This window comes from Dromiciops gliroides, chromosome 4 (assembly GCF_019393635.1).
Source record: "Dromiciops gliroides isolate mDroGli1 chromosome 4, mDroGli1.pri, whole genome shotgun sequence".
Taxonomy (NCBI): domain Eukaryota; kingdom Metazoa; phylum Chordata; class Mammalia; order Microbiotheria; family Microbiotheriidae; genus Dromiciops; species Dromiciops gliroides.
Window position 1 is genome coordinate 255,429,167 of NC_057864.1, and position 21,751 is coordinate 255,450,917.

Here is a 21,751-nt window from a genome sequence, read left to right on the forward strand (position 1 = left end):
TCATTCTTACAATGAAGGACCTGGACTAAAGCTACCTTCTAGCTCTCAATCCAGTGAACCCAGTAACCCAATTTCCTGGATTTTGTCCCTGAATAGCCAGTTTCCATCCTGAAAAATCTTGTCCCTGGTTACATGAAGAAATGAGTGGTTAGCAAAACTCAAATCCAGCAGTGTTACCTACTGCTAAGCCTTGGACTTGGAGGCAAACTTGATTTCAAACCCAGTCTCATTTACTATCTGTGTGGACCCCAGGCAAGTCACTTAATTCTCTGTGCCTCAGTTTCCTCATTTGTTAAATGAGAATACTAATACTGCCCACCTTCTAGGATTATTGTGAAGATTAAATGACATCATGTACAATGCTTTGCAAACCTTAAAGCAATCTACAAATGCTTTGTTGTTGAGTTATTTCAGTCGTGTCCAACTCTTTGTGACTCCATCCATTTGGGTTTTTCTTGGCAGAGATACTAAAGTGGTTTGCTATTTGCTTTTCCAGCTCATTTTACAGATGAGGAAACTGAGGCAAAAGGGTTAAATGACAAGCTCAGGGTCACACAGCTAGTAAATATCTGAAGTTAGATTTGAATTCATTCAAAGCCTGGTACTCTTATCTACTGTAACACCTAACTACTCTTATCTACTCAGCTACTTCTATTCTCATCCCTCTCTAATCCACATTCTGTACCACTCCCTGAGTAGTCTTCCTAATGTACTAGGATGACCATGTCTATCCAAAAATATTCAGTGGCTCCCCATACCTTAAAGTATAAGCTGGAAAGTATAAATTGCTGATCCAGATGTTCAAAACCTGCCACATTATAGCTTCTATCTACCTGTCCAGCCTTATGTCATACTAATACTACTCTCCTTCATGCTCTCCACTTTCCATTCAAACCAAACTTTCTGTTCTCCTTTTCCATCCTGTCCCTTCTCATCTCTAGGTCTAGGCTTGACCCTAGATAGCATGATATAATGGGGAAAACAACAAACGCCAAGATTTATCATCTAAAGACATGAGTTAGAGTCTGCTGTTTACTAGTTGTGTGACCTTGGCTGAGTCACTTAATCATTTTAGGCCTCCATTTTCTCATCTGCAAAATGAAGAGGCTCTCTCCCTTCCTTTTCCGCATTGCGGCTGCAGCCATGAGTATGCTCAGGCATCAGAAGAGGTTTTCCTGTAGTGTCCTTCGATGTGGAAAAAAGAAGGTATGGCTTGACCCCAATGAGACCCATGAAATTGCCAACACCAATTCCCATCAGCAGATACGGAAGCTGATTAAAGATGGGCTGATCATATGGAAACCTGTTACTGTGCACTCCCGTTCCAGATGCCAGAAAAATACTCTGGCAAAGTGGAAGGGCAGTCACATGGGCATTGGTAAGAGAAGGGGTACTGCCAATGCTCATATGCCTGAGAAAGTGACCTGGATGAGGTGAATGAGGATTCTACGGCGGCTACTCCGAAGATACCATGAATCCAAAAAGATCGACCATCATATGTACCACAGCCTGTACTTGAAGGTGAAGGGCAGTGTGCTCAAGAATAAGCAGATCCTCATGGAGCACATTCATAAACTGAAGGCAGACAAGGCCCGGAAGAAGCTCCTGGCTGACCAGGCTGAAGCTCGCAGGGCCAAGACTAAGGAAGCACAAAAGCATCAGGAAGAGCATCTACAGGCTAAGAAGGAGGAGATCATCAAGACTTTGTCTAAGGAGGAGGAGACCAAGAAATGATTCTCCCCTATCTTCTTCTTCTTCTTCTTCTTCTTCTTCTTCTTCTTCTTCTTCTTCTTCTTCTTCTTCTTCTTCTTCTTCTTCTTCTTCTTCTTCTTCTTCTTCTTCTTCTAGGGCTATGGGGGTTAAGTGACTTGCCCAGGGTCACACAGCTAGTAAGTGTCAAGTGTCTGAGGCCGGATTTGAATTCAGGTACTCCTGAATCCAGGGCTGGAGCTTTATCTACTGTGCCACCTAGCTGCCCCTTCCCCTATCTTCTCTGTACATAGTACTCTTCTATATGGCTCATACAATAAAACTTGACAGACTGTCAAAAAAAATGAAAGGGATTATCTCTAGGTCCCTTTCTGTTCTAAATTCTGCAGCCCTTTTGTTGAAGACCCTCTCTTCTCTTACAGATGCCACCTAATCCATACATTTTTTTTCTCTGAGCCCCTTCTTCTTTTGCCTTCCAAGTGAAAGTGAGCTCTTCCTCCTCTTATTTTCCATAGTCTGGAATGTGTCCCTTCCCCATCTTTAGCTGCTGAATTGAATTCCCAGACATAAAGTCTAACCCCAATGCCAACTCCTACATGAAGCCTTCCCTGATTGTTGTTGTTCAGTTGTTTCAGTCATGTCTGACTCTTCATGACCCCATTTGGGGTTTTCTTGGCAAAGATCCTGGAGTGGTTTGCCATTTATTTCTACAGCTCATTTTATAGATGAAGAAATTGAGGCAAACAGGGTGAAATGATTTTCCCCGGGATCAAATACCCAATAAGTGTCTGAGGCCAAATTTGAACTCAAGAAGATGAATCTTCCAGGCTCTCTATCCACTACCCCACCTAGCTGCCCCTGATTACCCCAGTCCATTCCCGAGTATGAGCCTCCCCCTTCAGACTTGACAAAGTATTTTGTTTTGTGCCACTCTACAATGGAAAGAGCACTGGTTTTGGAGCCAAGAAGACCTGGGTTCCAGTTCCATCTTTGACACTTACTATTTGTATGAGCTTGAGAAAGTCCCTCAACTTCTATGGGTCTAGTCTCCTTATCTGTAAATGAAGGAGGTGGATTAGATGGTTTCCAAAGTCCCTTCCAGCTCCAGATCTATGACCTGGGGTTCTACACAGTATAGGTACTAATAGTTACTCAATTCAGGAAGACTTGAGTTCAAAGCCTAACTCAGACACTCATTAGCTATGTGACTCTGGACAAATCACTTAACCTCTTATCTTCCTCCTTTTCCTTAAAAACCCTTTCCTTCCTATTTAACTGTTGGGTAAGATGTATATCTGTACCCAACTGTGTATATCTGTATTCTTTCCTTTTTTAACTATTATTCAGATGAGAGTAAGGTTTGAATGCCGTTCCCCTCCCATTCCCAGTGCCTTTTCTATGTTGTATAAACTCTTTTATGCTTACCTCATTTATGCAAGATAATTTCCCCCATTCTTCCTCTTCCTTCCTCCCTTTTCCAATGCATTCTTTCCCAGCCATTCTATTCTTTCTTTTGAGCTCATCCAAACACAACAGACTCGTGCCCAGGACTTCTGTCTAATTCGACTCTCCCTATGACCCCGATGAGGATAAAGTTCTGAGGAGCTACGTGTATCATGTCCCCATATAAAAATGTAAACAGTTTAACCTAGTTTAGTCCCTTATGATTTCTCACTCATATTTTCTGCTTCTATTGACGCCTGTGTTTGTATGTCAGATTTTCTACTCAGCTCTGGTCTTTTCATCAGAAATGCTTAGAAGTCTTCTTAAAGATCCATTAAAGATCCATTTTTTTTTTCTTATGAAAAACTTCTGGGTAGGTTTTTCTTGGTTGTAAGCCTAGATTCTTTGCCTTCTTGTTATTCTCCACTATACTATAAACTCTGAGGGTAGAGAACATTTCTTATCACCCCCAGGGTGAGATATTGGTTTCTTCATGTAGTAGATGCTCAGCAAAAGTTTGTTGCTGTTATCTCAATTTCTTTTGTTTCAGGGTTTGGGTTTCTTAGAGGGTTAGGGTATGCTCCCTCTTGCTGTAAGCTTGACAGTAACCTTATTATTATTATTGTTGTTGTTTGTCCTTCATTCTCGAAGAGGACCATGACATCACAGTGATGTCATGACTTGCGCTGATTTGGATTTAAATGAAGGAGGGCTGTGCAAAGTCACCAACCAACATCCAGAGCCATCTAGGTCAAGTGGACTGGATATATATCACGATGACTGAAGATGGCTCTGGATGTTTTTAAGGCAAATGGGTTAAGTGACTTGCCCAGAATCACAAAGCTAGTAAGTGTCTGAAGTAAGATTTCAACTCAGGTCCTCCTGACTCCAAGGCCAATGCTTTATCCACTGCACTACCTAGCTGCCCCTATATGATAGCAGGATGTACATATCATCTTTGAATCCCTAATATCTATCACAGTGCTTTCATCACTTGATAAATCTATGTTGGATCAAATAAAATTGATGCTCTTGACTGAGAATATATCAATTTCAGGGACTCCCCCTTGGAAAATGTAAGACTGGAGAGGAAGCATTTTGAGGACCCATTTATTATAAGACAAAGTCGGAGAGTGACACCCAAGAGGCAGTAGAGAGGAAGGCACAGCCCAGGAAAAGATGCAGATGGAGAATGTAAGGGGAAAAATCCCATTTGGGGAGTAGGCACTGGGAAGGGAAAAGAAGGGGAGAGGGAAGGTGTCTGGTCATTGTCAGTCAGTCTATGCAGCTGTGGCCAAGCCAACCCCATTGTTGCTCATGTAGTAAAAGGAATAGTAGGACCTGAGGAAGACATCTCCAAGGATCCAGAGGGGCTGGCCATTCTGGGAGGCCAGGTAGGTGAACTCAATTCCTACATTGCAGTAGCCATTATTCTGTTCAACACAGAAGGTTAGGAGGAGAAAGCAGTGAGTCAGAGGGGTAACTGGAGAGATGTTGACAGGTATGGCCCAAAGTCATTGTTTTCAGAACCCTTGCCTTTCCATTCATGTAAAAGCCTTCTCTTTGGGGCAGCTAGGTGGTGCAGTGGATAGAGCACCGGCCCTGGATTCAGGAGGACCTGAGTTCAAATCTGACCTCAGACCCTTGACACTTAATAGCTGTGTGACTCTGGGCAAGTCACTTAACCCCAGTTGCCTCATGAAAAAAAACAAAACAACACAAAAAAAAGCCTTCTCTTCCTCAATCCGTTACTGCTCCACACACGTACACCCCCAGAACCCCAGCACCCTGCCTCACTGTCTTACAGGGTTATTTCTTCTTGTCTTGTACTTTTTGCTATCTTGAGGCTAGCTTTTTTTCTGGGGAAAAGGGTTTGAAGTACTGGAGGTGGGGAAGAATTCATAAGTAACAAGGTCATGAAATAATAGTTTAGGGCTGAAAGGAACTACAGGGGCTGTCTTTTCTACCACGGCCACTGGTACTTTTTATAGATGAAGAAACTGATGCCCAGGGAAATGAAGAAACTTGCCCAAGGTTATGTAGTTAGGAAGTGTCAGAGTCAGAATTTGAACCCAGGTTCTTGCTGATTCATTGAAAAAGGACAAGACCTCCTCGCTCCCTTTCTCCACTCTTTGGATTCCCCTTCCCCAAATCAGCTGAGATTATGTGGAAATTCTACTCACATTGAGGATGTAGGCAAATGGTGACAGAGAAAACTGCATTCCATTGATGAGGAAGGAGATGGTGGGCAGTCTCTGAATGCTATTGCAGTCCACCACATAGTATGGAGAGGAATATGCCTCACTCTCTTCCAGAGTCATCCAAGTCCAGTGGCAAAACAAAAGTCAGGAGGACTGGTGATGGCCCAGAATGCAGTGGACAACCTTGGCATCTTCAATGTCTGACCAGGCTTTAAGCACTCCACAGTGCCTGCTTCATGGTGGGGGAACAAACTGTCAGTTACATTTAATCTGGTTTAACTTATGGGATCCCACTGAGATGGTTTTACCAGGGCGTGACCGCTGTTTATGCTACAGCTTCTTGGAGCCACAAATGGGAGTTGGGTGACAGGTGGAAACCAAAGATGGATGAGCAGCCCTAAAAAGGACTTGACAAGTCCTCACCAGAGGTGTTGATAGTGGGTGACAGGAGCAAAGGAAAGAGCTACCACAACCTGAAACAGGTAGCCAACAAGATATATGAGTCTCTTCTTTGCCCCCCATCACAAGATACCTTATGCTAACTTATCTGTGTACATGTCATACCCATCAGTCAGTAGACTAAAAAGTCATTGAGAGTGGATAAAGTGCTGGCCCTGGATTCAGGAGGACCTGAGTTCAAATCTGGCCTCAGACACTTTACACTTACTAGCTATGTGACCTTGGGCAAGTCACTTAACCCTCATTGCCTCGAGCAAAAAAAAAAATCATTGAGGACAAAGATTATGCTTTTTTTTTTTTTCATCTTTGCCTCCCTAGTCCAGTACCTTGCTTACAGTTAGTACTTGTTAAACATTCATTGAAGTTAAACATACCTGTCTATGTGAGTCCTGCTGGCCTCCAGGCACCTGAAGGAAAGAGCTCATATACTGCTGGAGCACAGTGAGGAGGGAGGTGCCAGTGTCCGCAATGGACTGACAACCTGGGAGCACCATTCTGTAGCTTGACCCCCAAGCCAAGGAAGGGAAGCTTCAGTCCTAGGAAGCCAGGAACAGGCAGTCCAAGATCAAGTGGCTCCTCTAGCAAGTCCCTTCCTAGTCTCACCAAAAGATGAGACTTTTGAAGCTATTAAATCCAACTACCTGCTCTTATAGATGAGGAAGCTGAGTCAAGAGACTAACCCAAGGTCACGCAGCCCCATCATCTCTCACAAAGATCATGGATTTAGAATGACAGATGAAGAAATTGAGGTACAGAAGAGTGAACAGACTCACACCAGCAGGTATATATTTAAGGAAAACTTGAACTCAGGTCTTCCTAATTCTAGGTAGTTTGGTGTTCTAGCTACTCCACCACCTAAGATCAGCATTTTAAAAATCACCTCTGGGGGCAGCTAGGTGGCGCAGTGGATAGAGCACTGGCCCTGGAGTCAGGAGGACCTGAGTTCAAATCCAGCATCAGACACTTAACACTTCCTAGCTGTGTGACCCTGGGCAAGTCACTTAACCCCAATTGCCTCACCAAAAAAAAAAAATCACCTCTAGTCACAGAGCCCCCCTCGCCTAGCTATAAGGAATTCAGGACCCTCCAGAGATCACCTTGGTCCCTTCATGTTTCCTACCATAAAGCCCCTTTCCAAGTCAATCTAGACAGAGAACTCTCTCTTAAAGGATTTCCACAAAACAGGGGGAAGAAATATGATTTCCATCATCCACCTCAATCCCGCTGTCCTGGGTCTAAGGAAAGTTCTCCCTGGTGTCTCTCCTAAATCCCTCCTGTTACAAAAGCTCATCCACTCCTATTCTTTGTCTGAGACCAAACCTTTCCTTTTCCAGGTTCCTCAAGGGCAGAGATAACTTGGCTTCTTGGAGTTGGAAGTCCTGGATTTGATTCACTTTTCTGGATCCCAATTTCCTAATCTGTGAAAGCTTACATTGTTCTTGGTTTGATCTTAAAGAGCTTCATCAATTTGAGTTGTTATTATCCCTTTCCTCCCCACATACAACATCCCCTCAATAAATACTTAATGGAAACTAACTCCCTCTCTCTCTTTTTCAAGCTATTAGATCTTGAGGGTCCATCAGACAACTGAGGTTAAGCAGATTTTGATGAACCATTCATGGTTTACTTCTTTTTGTTTTGTTTTAGGGTAATGAGGGTTAAGTGACTTGCCCAGGGTCACACAGCTAGTAAGTGTCAAGTGTCTGAGGCCGGATTTGAACTCAAGTCCTCCTGAATCCAAGTCTGGTGCTTTATCCACTGCGCCACCTAGCTGCCCCCTCATGGTTTACTTCTAAAGCACTTGCCTGGCCATGCTGTACCCCTACTTTCCATTTCCCAGATGTGGGACACATTAAGTAGGGGACATGAGGCTGGGGAGACTCCCAATATCCTTAGGGGGCTCAGGGTCTTTTTTTTTTTTTTGGTGAGGCAATTGGGGTTAAGTGACTTGCCCAGGGTCACACAGTTAGTAAGTGTTAAGTGTCTGAGACCGGATTTGAACTCAGGTACTCCTGAATCCAGGGCCAGTGCTCTATCCACTGCACCACCTAGCTGCCCCTCAGGGTCCCCTTATTCTCCAAATTTTCCCTCACTAGCTCCCCACACTGTAATCCACACCCTCCCTCTTCCACAACTCACTCTTGGATACCAGTCTGCCAGTAGAATTCTTGAGTGACAGGTGCCCAATAAATCTGATCATTTTATAGGTTGTTGTCCACACCTCTGAAAATAATCTCACCCCCACTCTGAGAGCTCTGCTGGATGCAAGAGAGAAAGGAATTATGGGGAGGTCGGAGGGGGGATGGTAGATGGGGAAGGGAGGAGAAATGATTGAACCTCTGTCTCCTCATAAGACTTACAACATCATCAGTCAGCCATCATTTATCAAGTGCTTGCCTATGTGCTAGGCATACAAAGAAAGTCAAGACCATGGTCCCTCATCTGAAAAAAAGAAAAGAAAAGAAAAAGACTTTTTTGTACAAAAATATTTAAAGCAGCTCTTTTTGTGCTAAGGATTGGACATAAAAGGAATGCCCATCAATCGGGGAATGGCTAAACAAGTTGTGGCATATGATTGTGAAATCCAGCCTCAGACACTTGACACTTACTAGCTGAGTGACCCTGGGCAAGTCACTTAACCCCCATTGCCCCACAGAAAAAAAAAAAAAAGAAAGATAAAGGTCTCATTTCTAAAATATATAGGGAACTAAATCAAATTTATAAGAATGCAAGTCATTCGCCAATTGAGAAATGGTCAAAGTGTATGAACAGGAAGTTTTCAGATGAAGAAATCAAAGCTATCTATTGCCATAGGAAAAAATGCTCTAAATCACAATTGATTAGAGAAATGCAAATTAAAACAACTCTGAGGTACCACCTCACATCTATCAGATTGGCTAATATGGCAAAAAAGGAAAATAATAAATGTTGGAGAAGCTGTAGAAAAATTGGGACACTAATTCATTGTTGGTGGAGCTGTGAACTGATCCAACCATTCTGGAGAGCAATTTGGAACCATGCCCAAAGGGCTATGGGGCTGTACATACCCTTTGACCCAGTAATACCACTACTAGGTCTGTATCCCAAAGAGATAGAGGGAATACAGAAGAGGGAAAAGGACCCGCATGTACAAAAATATTTATAGCAGCTCTCTTTGATGTGGAATTGGAAATCAAGGGAATGCCCATCAATTAGGGACTGGCTAAACAAGTTGTGGTATATGAATGTAATGGAATACTATTGTGCTACAAGAAACTATGAGCATGAGGAGTTCAGAGAAACCTGGAAGGACTTACACAAACTGATGCTGAGCTAGATGAGCAGAACAAGGAGAACATTGTACACAGAAAGAGCAACATCATGTTATGATCAACTGTGATAGACTTGGTTCTTCTCAGCAGTGCAATGATCCAAAACAATTTTTAAGAACTCAAGATAGAAAATGTTCTCCACATACAGAAAAAAAGAACTGTGTATTCTGAATGCAGATTGAATCATACTGTTTCTAATTCTTGGCTGATTTTTTTTTTCTCTTTTATGAGGTTTTCCCCTTGTATTCTGCTTCTTCTTTCACAATATGACTAATGCAGAAATATGTTTAATGTGATTGTACATTTATAACCTATATCAGATTGCTTTCCATCTTTGGGGTGGGGGAGGGGAGGAAGGATGGGAGAAAATTTTGAAACTAAAAATCCCATGAAAACAAATGTTGAAAGCTATCTTTACATGTAACATGAAAATAATGAGATACTTTTATGAATTAAAAAAAACACAATACAATGATTCAAGATGATCCCAAAGGACTAATAATGAAGCATACTATCCATCTCCAAAGAAAGAACTGATATTGATGGAACACAGACTGAAGCAGACTATTTTTCCCTTTCTTTCATTTTTTTCTTTTATTCAAGTTTTTATACAAAATGGCTAATGTAGTAATGTTTTGCATAATTAATTACAAATATATAGCCCATGTCTGATTGCTTACCGCCCCAAGGTAGGAGCAGGGGAGGGAGGGATAGAATCTGGAACTCAAAACTTTAAATAAAAATGTTTAGGAAAAGAAAAAATAGAAATAAGGACAAACTAAAAACAAATAGAAAAGGGGCAGCTAGGTGGCTCAGTGGATAAAATACCAGCCCTGGATTCAGGAGGACCTGGGTTCAAATCTGACCTCAGACACTTGACACATACTAGCTGTGTGACCCTGGGCAAGTAATTTAACCCTCATTGCCCTGCAAAGAAAAAAAAATTGAGCTTTTGGGGGGCAGCTAGTTGGTGCAGTAGATAAAGCACCACCCCTGGATTCAGGAGGACCTGAGTTCAAATCTGGCCTCAGACATGACACTTACTAGCTGTGTGACCTTGGGCAAGTCACTTAACCCTCATTACCCTGCCCCCCCCGCAAAAAAAATAGAAAAAAAAGACCATGGTCCCTGCCCTCAAGAAGATCACAGAAGTGGTGAAGACAACATGTAAGCAACTGGTTGTTTTCATTATTGTTCAGTCGCATCCCACTCTTCCAGATCCCATTTGGAGGTTTCTTGGCAAGGATATTAGAATCTTTGCCATTTCCTTCTCCAGCACATTTTACATATGAGGAAACTGAGGCAAACAGAGTTAAGTGACTTACCCAGGGTCATAGAGTTAGTAAGTGTCTGAGTCCAGATTTGAACTCAGGAAGATGAGTCTTCCTGATTCAAAGTCTGGTACTCTATATACTATACCACCTAGTTGCCCAAATAATTGCTTACCTAAAGATATATACAGAGTTGCTGAAAGGTAATTTCCATTCATCTGAAAATAATCCAGAAATAGTAGATGATCCAAAACAGTAGTTAAGTGTAATGTTTTAAAATATACATCTGACAAATGAAATTAGCATAACCAGAAAACAATGTACATATCAACAACAATGCAAACAGAAAGAACGAGGAAAAAACAAACAAAAAAGCCAAAACCCTGAGCATTGCCGCCTAATAATGACTAAGGTTGGCTCTGAAAAAAAAAAATGAAAAATGTACCTTACTACCACTACTGGAAAGATGGGGGACTGTGGGTGTGGAATATTGACTAGGCAGTCAGACTCAGTCAATATATTGATTTGTTGTATAAAAGTGCTAATTTTTTCTCTTTTTTTATTCTTTGTAACAAGGAATGTCTCTCTGGGCAAGAAAAGATATATTTAGAAATGAAGACAATATAAAAACAAACAACTATCATTTAAAATATGTATTTGGCTAAATGTGAGTACTCCAAACCAAATAATGAAACTGCCCAGTGAAATCTTGACTCAGAAGAACTTGAATGATTCGTAGAATTCAGAGAGAATTATGTATTTTATGAGCAAAGGCCTTTTCCTAGCTAGTAAGCTTCAATATGAAACAGGGCCTGTATCTTTCCATACTGGTGACTGAGTTCAGGGTCAGACTAAATGGAGACCCTGGTGACAATGTGAGTGATGAAGGGAACAGTTGATAGCTAACATTTTGAGGTATGCAAAGCGCTTTACAAATATTAACTCATTTGAGCCTCACAATAACCATGGGAAGTAGGTGCTGTTCTTATCCTCATTTTGTAGATGAGGAAACTGAGGCATAGGGATGTTAGGTGACTTTCCCAGGATCACACAGCTACTGAGTGCCTAAGGCAAGATTCAAACTCAGATCTTCCTGACTCCAAGCTGCTACATACTATGTCACCAATGGAGGCCCACAGTTAATAGAGAGGTAACTGCAGTTAGATGGTTCCAAGAAGGAAGGAGGGGCAGCTAGATGGAGCGGAGGATAAATAGAGTGCCAGGCCTGGAGTCAGGAAGACTCATCTTTCTGAGTTAAAATCCAGCCTCAGACACTTACTACCTGTGTGACCCTGGGCAAGTCACTTAACCCTGTTTGCCTCAGTTTCCTCATCTGTAAAGTGAGTTGGAGTATCTTTGCTCAGAAAACCCCAAATGGTGTCATGAAGAGTCAGACATGACTGAAATGACTGAAGGAAGGAGAAAAAGAGAGCCAGAGAGAAGGGAAAGAGCTGTGAGTCTTATGAAGGATCTCTCAAATGAATGGTCCATGGATGAGATTCTCTCTCTCTCTCTCTCTCTGCCCTTATTATGCCTCTGTGCTAAATTATGCCTCTTTGCTTGTACATGTAGGTGACTCTGACCATCAAAACCAGAGCTAAGGGGCAACTAGGTGGTGCAGTGGATAAAGCACTGGCCCTGGATTCAGAAAGACCTGAGTTCAAATCCAGCCTCAGACACTTGCCACTTACTAGCTGTGTGACCCTGGGCAAGTCACTTAACCCTCATTGCCCTGAAAAAAAAAATGGATTTGTTCCACCTCCCCAAAAAAAACCCAGAGCTGATAGGCAACAGAAAACACTGAATCCTCAGGTAAGAAGTAGAGGGCTGCTTCCAAGAAGCCTTCCTTAACTTCCCTAGCCAAAAGGAATCTCTTTTCCTCCAATTTTCCTGAAGCACTTTGTTGGTATCTTTCCTTTGCTCCCATCACACACAGCCCTTTCTATCATACTTATCTGGATACATAGGAAACCAAGATACGCATTTCCACCCTGCCAGCTGGTTTGTCCCTCCTCCATTTAAGTCACAGTCCCTCTCCTCCCTTCTGGAAACAGCTCTGGAGTAATTTGCATAATCTATTCCAGCAGTTCTGGAGGAAGATGCTAGATAGTAATGCAAATAGAGAGTGGGGGAGATTGCATTGGGAAATGCTAACATAAGCAGAAAGCATACCAACAGGTATGAAAGGAAGGGGGCAAAAGGAAGCCAGGAAGTGCAGACTTGGTCCAGTAGGACAAGCAGGGGAGATACCCACAGTGCCCTGAGTCTGCCGGAGTTTGCTGGTAAATGTTGAACAACTGGCTTTTAGGGGGGTAATGTATGTATGTACACACTTAAGTGTGTACATACATACATTAACATTTACATACGTTAACATTTTCTTCATCACTTTCACAAGTCTAGACACAAAATAATAAATCAAAACCTTATTTGTAGCTTGTTGGTTTTGGAGATGTAAATACTCACACTGAAAATTTAATAATCAGCTCTCTGGAGAGAAATTCTTTCACTCCTCTGAGTGAGAGGGAAGGGGCTGCGGGGTCCTGGGTTTGTTAAAAATAAAACCAGAAGCCCTGTCAGCCCTAAGCACCAACTTCAAAGCTGATCTTCTGGAAAGAAGGAAGCTAGCGCCATCTGCTGGTATAGAGCTAAACTTCAGGTAGATCTGAGAGGCACTGTTGACCAGAAGACCAGACCTACCGAGCTGACTGTGACAGCAACAAATGCAAGAGAAACCATGAGACTCTAGGAAAGGAAAGGAAAGAAGCAGAGCAGATAGCGTGCTCGACCTCGAATCAAGAAAACCTGAATTCAAATTCTACTACTAACTCTTGCTTTGGAGACCTCAATTCCTCATCTGTAAAATAGGGTAGAATGGGTTCTGAGGTCCTTTTTGACTTGGGATCTGTGATTTTATGGTATGATCTTATGATCTTGTAAGAGCAACAGCAGTGATGGAATGCTGACTAATGTCTTGCTCTAGAAAGGGCTATGTGATACAAGGTACCTAGGTGGTACAGTGGATAGAGTGCCAGGCTAAGTCAGGAAAACGTGAGTTCAAATTCGGCCTCAGACACTTAATAGCTGTGTGACCCTGGGCAAGTCACTTCACCCTGTTTGCTTCAGTTTCCTCATCTCTAAAATGAGCTAGAGAAGGAAATGTCAAACCAGTCCAGCCAAGAAACCCCCAAATGGGGTCACAGAGTTGGACACAACTGAAATGACTGAACAACAAAATGTGATACAAAGAGCCTCTGAGGAAGGCACAAAGATAGAGGAGCAAACCCAAGCCTCCCCTCCTATTGTGGCCCCATCCAGGGCACTGCTGTAAGTCATGGAAACTGTACAGATTTCTTGTGAAAAGTGATCCACTGGAGAGCATTTGATCCCCTCCCCACCTCCCACCCCTCTCCCATGCTGTTTTCTATACCATTTGATGCATAAATGAAAGTATTCACTGTTCAATGTTTTGAAACTTGTGAGCCTGAGTGCTAATGTGGGAACCTGGTGGCCACTATTTGGAAAGTGCTAAATTTCCCAAGTTCTTTACAAGTTGGGGGCAAGAATCACGAAAACTCAAAGGTTCCTAAAGTGTACCCAGGCCCTCTGTGTGAGGAGGCAGATATAGAACTCTAAAAAGCTAAGAATCTTTAGTAAATACTGATCTGAGCTAGACAGAACAGGACTTTCTCGCACCTGTAATGGCCACCTTATATCAGATTTGCTTGCTCAGGGAGCCTCATTCCCAGAGGAAAGTTTCTGTAACTTTCAAGACAACTGGCTACAATGTGTTCCTATTTCTGTCCACACTTGATGCTTCTGTGTATCTTCTGCTTTTTTAAATTATTTTTTTTTTTTTTTGCAGGGCAATGAGGGTTAAGTGACTTGCCCAGGGTCACACAGCTAGTTAAGTGTCAAGTGTCTGAGGCTGGATTTGAACCCAGGTCCTCCTGAATCCAAGGCCAGTGCTTTATCCACTACGCCACCTAGCTGCCCCATTCTGTGTATCTTCTAACTAGGAATAATATCTCTCTGGCAGGGTTAGCCTAAAGGAGTCATCTGTTAACCAGTCTAGGATAAATAGGATTTATAGAATATATTCACATGTTTATTTTCATCATTGGCAAATATTTAATGAACACGAGAATGAAATATTTTTGTGTTACTAGTTTACTAAATTTATGATGAAATAGAATGTGATACCTAAGGATAACTCAACTGTACTAATTTTGGAAGAAAGACGTGCAGGAAAAAGTGAAGCATGATGGGAATCAGACATTAAAATTCACTGAACATAATGAACATTAATTATGCTCTGTTTATGACACTAGAGAAACATATATCATATAACATATCACACTATTATGATATTCTATATTATACATAATATATTTAATTGTTATTTAATATTTAATAACATTATTCTATATTAACCATGTTGCAAGAAGAAAAAATAATATATTAAACTATTATGTAACTTTATATAACCTAGTATAATTAATAATTAATTTTAATATATTAATGGTTAAATTATAATATTGATCTATTATGTGCAATTATATTATGATATATTGTATTATCTTCTGCTACATTATGTTATTTTGCAGGTATATAACAGCATTTTTTTTTAGTAAAGTTCTGTATGTTATCTATTGATCTTTAAAATGGGAATCATTCTAAGTCATTCATGAACTGTATATTCATTAACATGGCACTCATAGTTTTTAAATATGATTATTAGTATTTGTTTATAATGCCTGTTAGTAAAATAATTTAGAATTCTGTTTTGTTTTGTTTTTTAAGTAGGAGGTAGGGCATGATAGGATGGGGGTGGGGGATAGTTCTTGCAGTGAAGGAAGTATATAATGTCACTTGACGTTGGAGACTCCAGGAAGGAATCCCAGGCTCTAGACAGTGGCAGAAAAAGCAACAGGAAAGGAGGCCAGGGTCAAGTCAACCAGCGTGGTTAGTGGAATTGAAGTTAGAAGGCCTGGGCTCTGATATTCACTAGCTCCATGACTAGTTTACTTCTCTGAACCTCAGTTTACTCATCTGCAAAATGGGTATAGTAATACTTTTACTACCCATTTCATAAGGCCTCCTTAAGGTTTAAAGTTTACCAAAAAAAAAAAAAGATGAAAGCACTTTGTGAGCTTTAAAAAAATGTGAATGGGAGGGGAAAGCATGGAGGTTTAGAAGGAGGAAGAGTGAGCTGAAAGATTGAGAGAGAGAGAAAGCAGGACCATGCGCCCTCTTGGCTCCTTACTTGCTGAGGTAGAAACTGAAGATGGGCTTTGTAAGGGTATTCTGTTGCAGCATACCCTAAAGAGCTGTGGTGGATCTCCCCACGACCATGGGCAAGTCACACCCATGATGCCATCAAACTAGAAATTGGTTCCTGGCTCATTCTCGTTCAGGCCAGACTCCTGTTTGGTGACCTGGAGGAGGGTACAGTGGGGATGATGGATGGTGAGGGGAGATTGTGAGCCCAGTGGCCATCAGTGAGGGGGCTAGGTGCCAGGGTCTCTAAAGGGCCTGCTGCACTTGCTTTGCGGCTGCCCCTCCCCATCCCTCCCCATTGCCTCCTGCCTAGAATGCCCCCCCCCATTCTCACTAGCTCCTGTTTCCTCATCTGTAAGATAAGGGAGCTGGATGCTATGATTCCTAGGTTCCTTCCAACTCTAAATCTTATGATTTTCTAAAGCCTATGCATCCATCAAGGCCCCTCCCTTCCACGGCTGATTCTCCCTTTCAGCCCCCAAATTCTGTGATATATTCCAGAATCTGACCTGTGCTGTAGCCAAAGAATCTCAGAATTGGAAGGGATCCTTGTCATAGCCAAAGAGACCATTGAGGCTGCCGCTGCCATACTGCAGAGGAAGGTCTGGCCGTTGATGGAGCAGGTAGAAGACAGGCTGGGGTTGAGTCAGGGCATGGCCACCTGCAGAGGGAACCCAGAGGACTAGGTATTAAGATTCTTTTAGGGGGCAGCTAGGTGATGCAGTGGATAAAGCACCCGCTGTGGATTCAGGAGGACCTGAGTTCAAAGCCGGCCTCAGACACTTGACACTTACTAGCTGTATGACCCTGGACAAGTCACTTAACCCTCATTGCCCTGCAAAAAACCAAAAAACCAAAAAAAACCCCAAAGATTCTTTTAGACTGGGAATAGCATTCACATGGTGCATTCAGGTCTGCAAAGAGCTTTACATATGTTGACTCGTGTGATCCTGACAATAACCCTAGAAGGTAGATGCTATTATTATTCCTGATTTATAGATGGGGAAAATGAGGCAAACAGAAGTTAAGTGACTTGACAGCTATTAAATGTCTGAGAGATTAATTTAACCTCAGGTTTTCCTGACTCTAAGTGCTTTAGAGATCATCTAATCCAATTTCTTCTTTGTGGTTGTTCAGTTGTTCATGGACACACCAGTACACCGGTGCTGTCTGTAACGATTGGAATGACGCCACCTGCTGGAGACTTACTGTAGAAGAGTTCCGCCCATGAAGCGAAGGTCTTTGAGGGCAAGACCAGGAGTCTTTTCTTTGGCGGGAGGAAGTGACGCGGGCTAGTGGGAGGAGGAAGGAAGAGACTGGCGCTGACTCTGGGGCTCTTTCCTGAGGACGCTGGCGGAGAAGGGAGCTAGAAATGTGCTCTCCCTTTAATAGATAGGAATCTAGGCCTTTCTCTCTCTCTTTACCAAATTCTTATTCTCCTTAATAAATGCTTAAAAGTCTAACTCTTGCTAAAGCTTGTAATTGATTGGCGACCACTCATTAGATATTTTAGACAGTTTAGCTAGAATTTTAGCCCTTAACATGTCCGTGGGGTTTTCTTGGCAAGGATATGGAAGTGGTTTGCCATTTCCTTCTCCAGTGTATTGAGGCAAATAGAGGTTAAGTGAGTTGTCCAAGGTCACATAGCTACTAAATGTCTGAGGCCACATTTGAACTCAGGTCTTGCTGATTCCAGTTCCAGTGCTCTACACTGAACCACCTAGCTGCCTCCTCATCTTACAGGTATGGAAACTGAGGCCCATAGAGGTCAAGTGACTTGCCCAAGGTCACATAGCTAGTAAGTGTCTGAGGCCACATTTGAACTCAAGTCTTGCTGATTCCAGTCTCAGTGCTCTATACTGAACCAGCTAGCTACCTCCTCATCTTACAGGTGTGGAAATTGAGGCCCATAGAGGTTAAGTGACTTGACCATGGTCACACAGCTATTTAGTGGCAGAGTCAAGTCTTTAGCTTGATTCTCCTGACACCAAGCCCAGTGTGCATTACCCATGAAGCACTGGCTTTCAGAGAAGGTCTGGGGTATGTACACCCTCCTAATAGCCTCTCCTCCTCATCTTTCTTGGCTTCTTACCTCTTCCTCTAGATGTTATCCCTTCCCACTGGCAAGCTCAGGGCCAGAAATGGGAGCTAAGACACCTGCTTCCCCAACGGGATGGGAGACCATCAGTCACATCAGGTTCAGTAAGGGAAGTTTTTTGGGGTTTTTTTAGGTCAGAGGGCTTGGGTAACACCTGCCCAGACCAGGACTCCCTCCTGAAGGACATAACACTTTCAGAAAAGATTACAGAAATGCTTATTCCTGCCTTCACCTAACAAAGCACACAATTTGTTATGCACCTCTTGTTTGCACTGGTTTGCACCTCTGTTATGAATTTATTATGCATTATTTTATACTCTAATTTTCTTGGTTGATGTCTTTCCCCACCACTAGGTTGGAAATTCCATGAGGACAGGGACCAGGTCTTAGCTAAACTTTCCTTCCAGCCCCTAGTGCAGTGTTAGGGGCTTGAAAAATCTGGTTTTTTTTAATTAACAAAGACACTTCACTCTGGAACAGTACTCATCCACAGAGATCTTCATCCTCCCAGAGGCCTTAGGAAATGGGATAACGTAGGACTGGTCCAGACCCGCTTTCCTCAGGGGATACCAGCTTCCTCCTACTTATTCCCATTGTACATTCTCAGCTCCCATTATGCCTGAGCACACCCACTTTTACAGCCAAGCTGGATGACTTTTCTCTGGATTCCCAAGCTTTCCAGGAAACTAGAAAATGACCTAAAACTTGGGTTTTTTCCAGAGGTAGAACAGGCATATCTAGGTCCTGTATACCCAGTGAAACTCCAGGGTAACTACCAGATCTTATACTTTTCCTATGTCTCCCCACTCTCCACCTCCCTACCCACAAACCCACAATGAATGCTTCATGAAAATATGTGGATTGGAGTTCAATGGAATGAGATAAAATTTGTTGATTTTTCTCAGCTCTGATTTGAGAAAGTCAATTGCCCACTCCTAGCCTGAAGTTCCCCCAGTGATCCTCCCCTCCTGCTAGGTGCCATATCTTCTTCAGCTGAGGACTCTCTTTCCCTCCCTCTCTCTCTCTCTCTCTCTCTCTCTCTCTCTCTCTCTCTTTCTGTCTGTCTGTCTGTCTCCTTCCCTCCTTCCCCCTAACCCCCCAACCACCTGGGGTACTCACTGCAGGCCTGGCTCTGGAAATAGATGGAAGGAACCCACAGGTTGGAGGAGCCAGTGCCAAAGAGGATCAAGAATTCTGGGGTAATGATGCTGATCTCCCCATAGTAAGAAGACTGGAAAAGAAAAAAGTGTCCCATATTCCTAATAGATGTTTCCACCCACAATGGACTGGTTGTGACTTGTGTTGCCCACCCTTAACTTAGCACTTAGTGTGGTTGTAGGCACTGGATCCTCTCATTTCCTACTCTATCCCATTTCTCTAAACAAAGCCAAGACTCAGAAGACCCTGGCTGACCCATGTAAGTGTTGAATATAGGGGGCAATAGAAAGCTTTCTCTTAGTTGCCCTCAAAGCCTTGGGTCCATCCAAAGGTGTTTATTATGTTGAACTACCCGAGGCACCTGGCAGCGAGGTGGTGGCATAGTACATAGAGTGCTGGACCTAGAGTCAGGAAGACCTGAGTTCAAATCTGGCTTCAGATACTTACTAGCTATGTGACTCAGGGTAAGTCACTTAACCTTAATCTCTATTGAACCCACCAGAGAAGGAAATGGCAAATCACTCCATTATCTTTGCTGAGAAAATCCATGGATGTATGGTCCATGGGATCACAGAGTTGAACATGACTGAACAATAATAAGAATCAGAGACACCCATATTACTAGGCACACAATTCAACAAATATTTATTTTTCACTATGTGCAAAACACTGTGCTGCTAGATTCTGGAGAAAATACAAAATGAAATAAGGGTCTTGTTTTTCCATTTTTCTTTCTCGGTGGGGTTAGTGCGGTGAGAGGGCCTATTAATTGAAAACAATTCCATTTTTTTAAAAAGATGAAATAAGATATAGTCCCTGCCTTTGAGTAGTGTATGATTTAACTGAGAGGGTGGTATTATGGAAAGCACATTGGGGGCAGCTAGATGGCACAGTGGTTAAAGCGCTGGCCCTGGATTCAGGAGTACCTGAGTTCAAATCCGGCCTCAGACACTTGACACTTACTAGCTGTGTGACACTGGGCAAGTCACTTAACCCCCATTGCCCGGCCAAAAAAAAAAAAAAAAGAAAAAAAAAGAAAGTACATTGGACTGGTAGCAAGTGACCAAGGTTGCATCTCAACTTTCTCTCCTAACACCAAATCTAGTGGTGGTTTTTCAACTTTACCGTAGCCATCCTATGAGAAGTGTGGTAAAGAGGAGATTACCAGTACCTGGAGAAGGTGTGTGTCTGTTGGGGTGTCTCAGGGAAGGTTTGCCAAGGAGCACCAGAGCTGAGCCTTGGAGGAAGAAATATCAATAAGCAGAGATGGAGGGAATGTAGGAAGTGGGTGGTAGGAATCCCATTCCTGGCTTGGAGGATACTGTAAATAAGGCCAGTAAAGAAAGACTGAGAGGGTGAAATAAGAATCCTCCACCCCTCCAGGGATTAGTTCTAAAAGAGCCTTAAGTGGACATGAATGGGGCAGGTTCTATGCTGACTGGTTAGAAGGTGAGTTGGGTAAATCTTGAAAAGTTACATGGAGGAGTTAGCCTCCTTCAGCAGTTTTGAAGGATTACTGTTTTATGGAGGACTTTCCTTAGTTGATAGAGTAGGTTCTTGCCTAGTCTTATGGGTGAAGAGATTTAAGAGAAAGACATTTCCTCCTAAGCATCTTTACTACCCAGGTGTAACAAAATTCCATAGTAATACATAGTATTCCACAGTAATACATACGTAATGACCATAATAAGCTAGTGTTTTGATAGATGAAAAGATTCAAGCTTTTGGGACAAGAACTCACTATTTGACAAAAACTGCCAGGAAAATTGGAAAGCAGTATGGCAGAAATTAGGTATAGACCAATATCTCATACCATATACCAAGATAAGGTCAAAGTGGGTACATGATTTAGACATAAAGTAAACATACCATAAGTAAATTAGGAGAGCATGGAAGTTTACTTGTCAGATCTATGGATAAGGGAAGAATTTATAACCAAAAAATAGGTAGAGAATATTATGAAATGGAAAATGTGTAATTGTGAGTACATTAAACTAGAGAGATTTTGCACAAACAAAACCAATGCAGCCAAAATTAGAAGGAAAGCAGAAAACTGGGGAAATATTTTTAAAGCAAATTTCTCTGATAAAGGCCTCATTTCTCAAACATATAGAGAACTGAGTCAAATATATGGGAATATGAGTCATTTTCCAATTGATAAATGGTCAAAGGATATGAATGGGCAGTTTTCAGAGGAAAAAATAAAAACTATCTATAATCAAATGAAAAAATGTCCTAAGTCAAAGATGGTGGAGGAAAGGCAGTGAGCTCTTGAACTCATGACATGATCGCTCCAAAAAACATTGACAATGGACAATGCCTGGAGCAGCAAAATCCACAGAAGAATGTGCTGAAATCATCTTCTAACCAAGAATGTCTTGGAAGGTCAGAAGGAAGGAGCTGCTGTGCTGAGACAGGAGTAGAGCCCAACCCCACAGTCACCCTGACACAGATCCAGTCCAAGGAAGGCCTCACCAGAGAAGGAGACCCCAAGAGCCTCTGAATTAGCTGAAGTGTCAGTATCATCTGGAACTAAACTCACAGTCTGGTGAGAAGACTGAATCCTTGGCAGGGGGGAGAATACAGGGGTCTATGCTGATGCTGAGGCAGAACTTGGGTTTTTCACCCCTGTTGGGAACCAGGAGGTATGCTTGAGTAGCAGTGGCCCAGGTGGGGGAGGGACACAGGCTCATCAGAGCTAACAACCACAACACACAAAGCTGGTTGATCAGCAAGTTGGTCTGGGGTCATCTACGGACCAGGGAACAGGCCAAGTCCAGTGAAGAACTGATCCTCCTTAAATCATACTGCTTGGGAAAC

At 42.5% G+C, this 21,751-nt stretch overlaps 2 pseudogenes; one reads left to right on the plus strand and one right to left on the minus strand.

The window, feature by feature from the left end:
* Window positions 1-1,143: 1,143 nt before the first annotated feature.
* LOC122725739 lies at window positions 1,144-1,734 on the plus strand (annotated as a pseudogene).
* Window positions 1,735-4,433: 2,699 nt separating this feature from the next.
* On the minus strand, window positions 4,434-20,065 carry LOC122754989 (annotated as a pseudogene).
* Window positions 20,066-21,751: the final 1,686 nt, after the last annotated feature.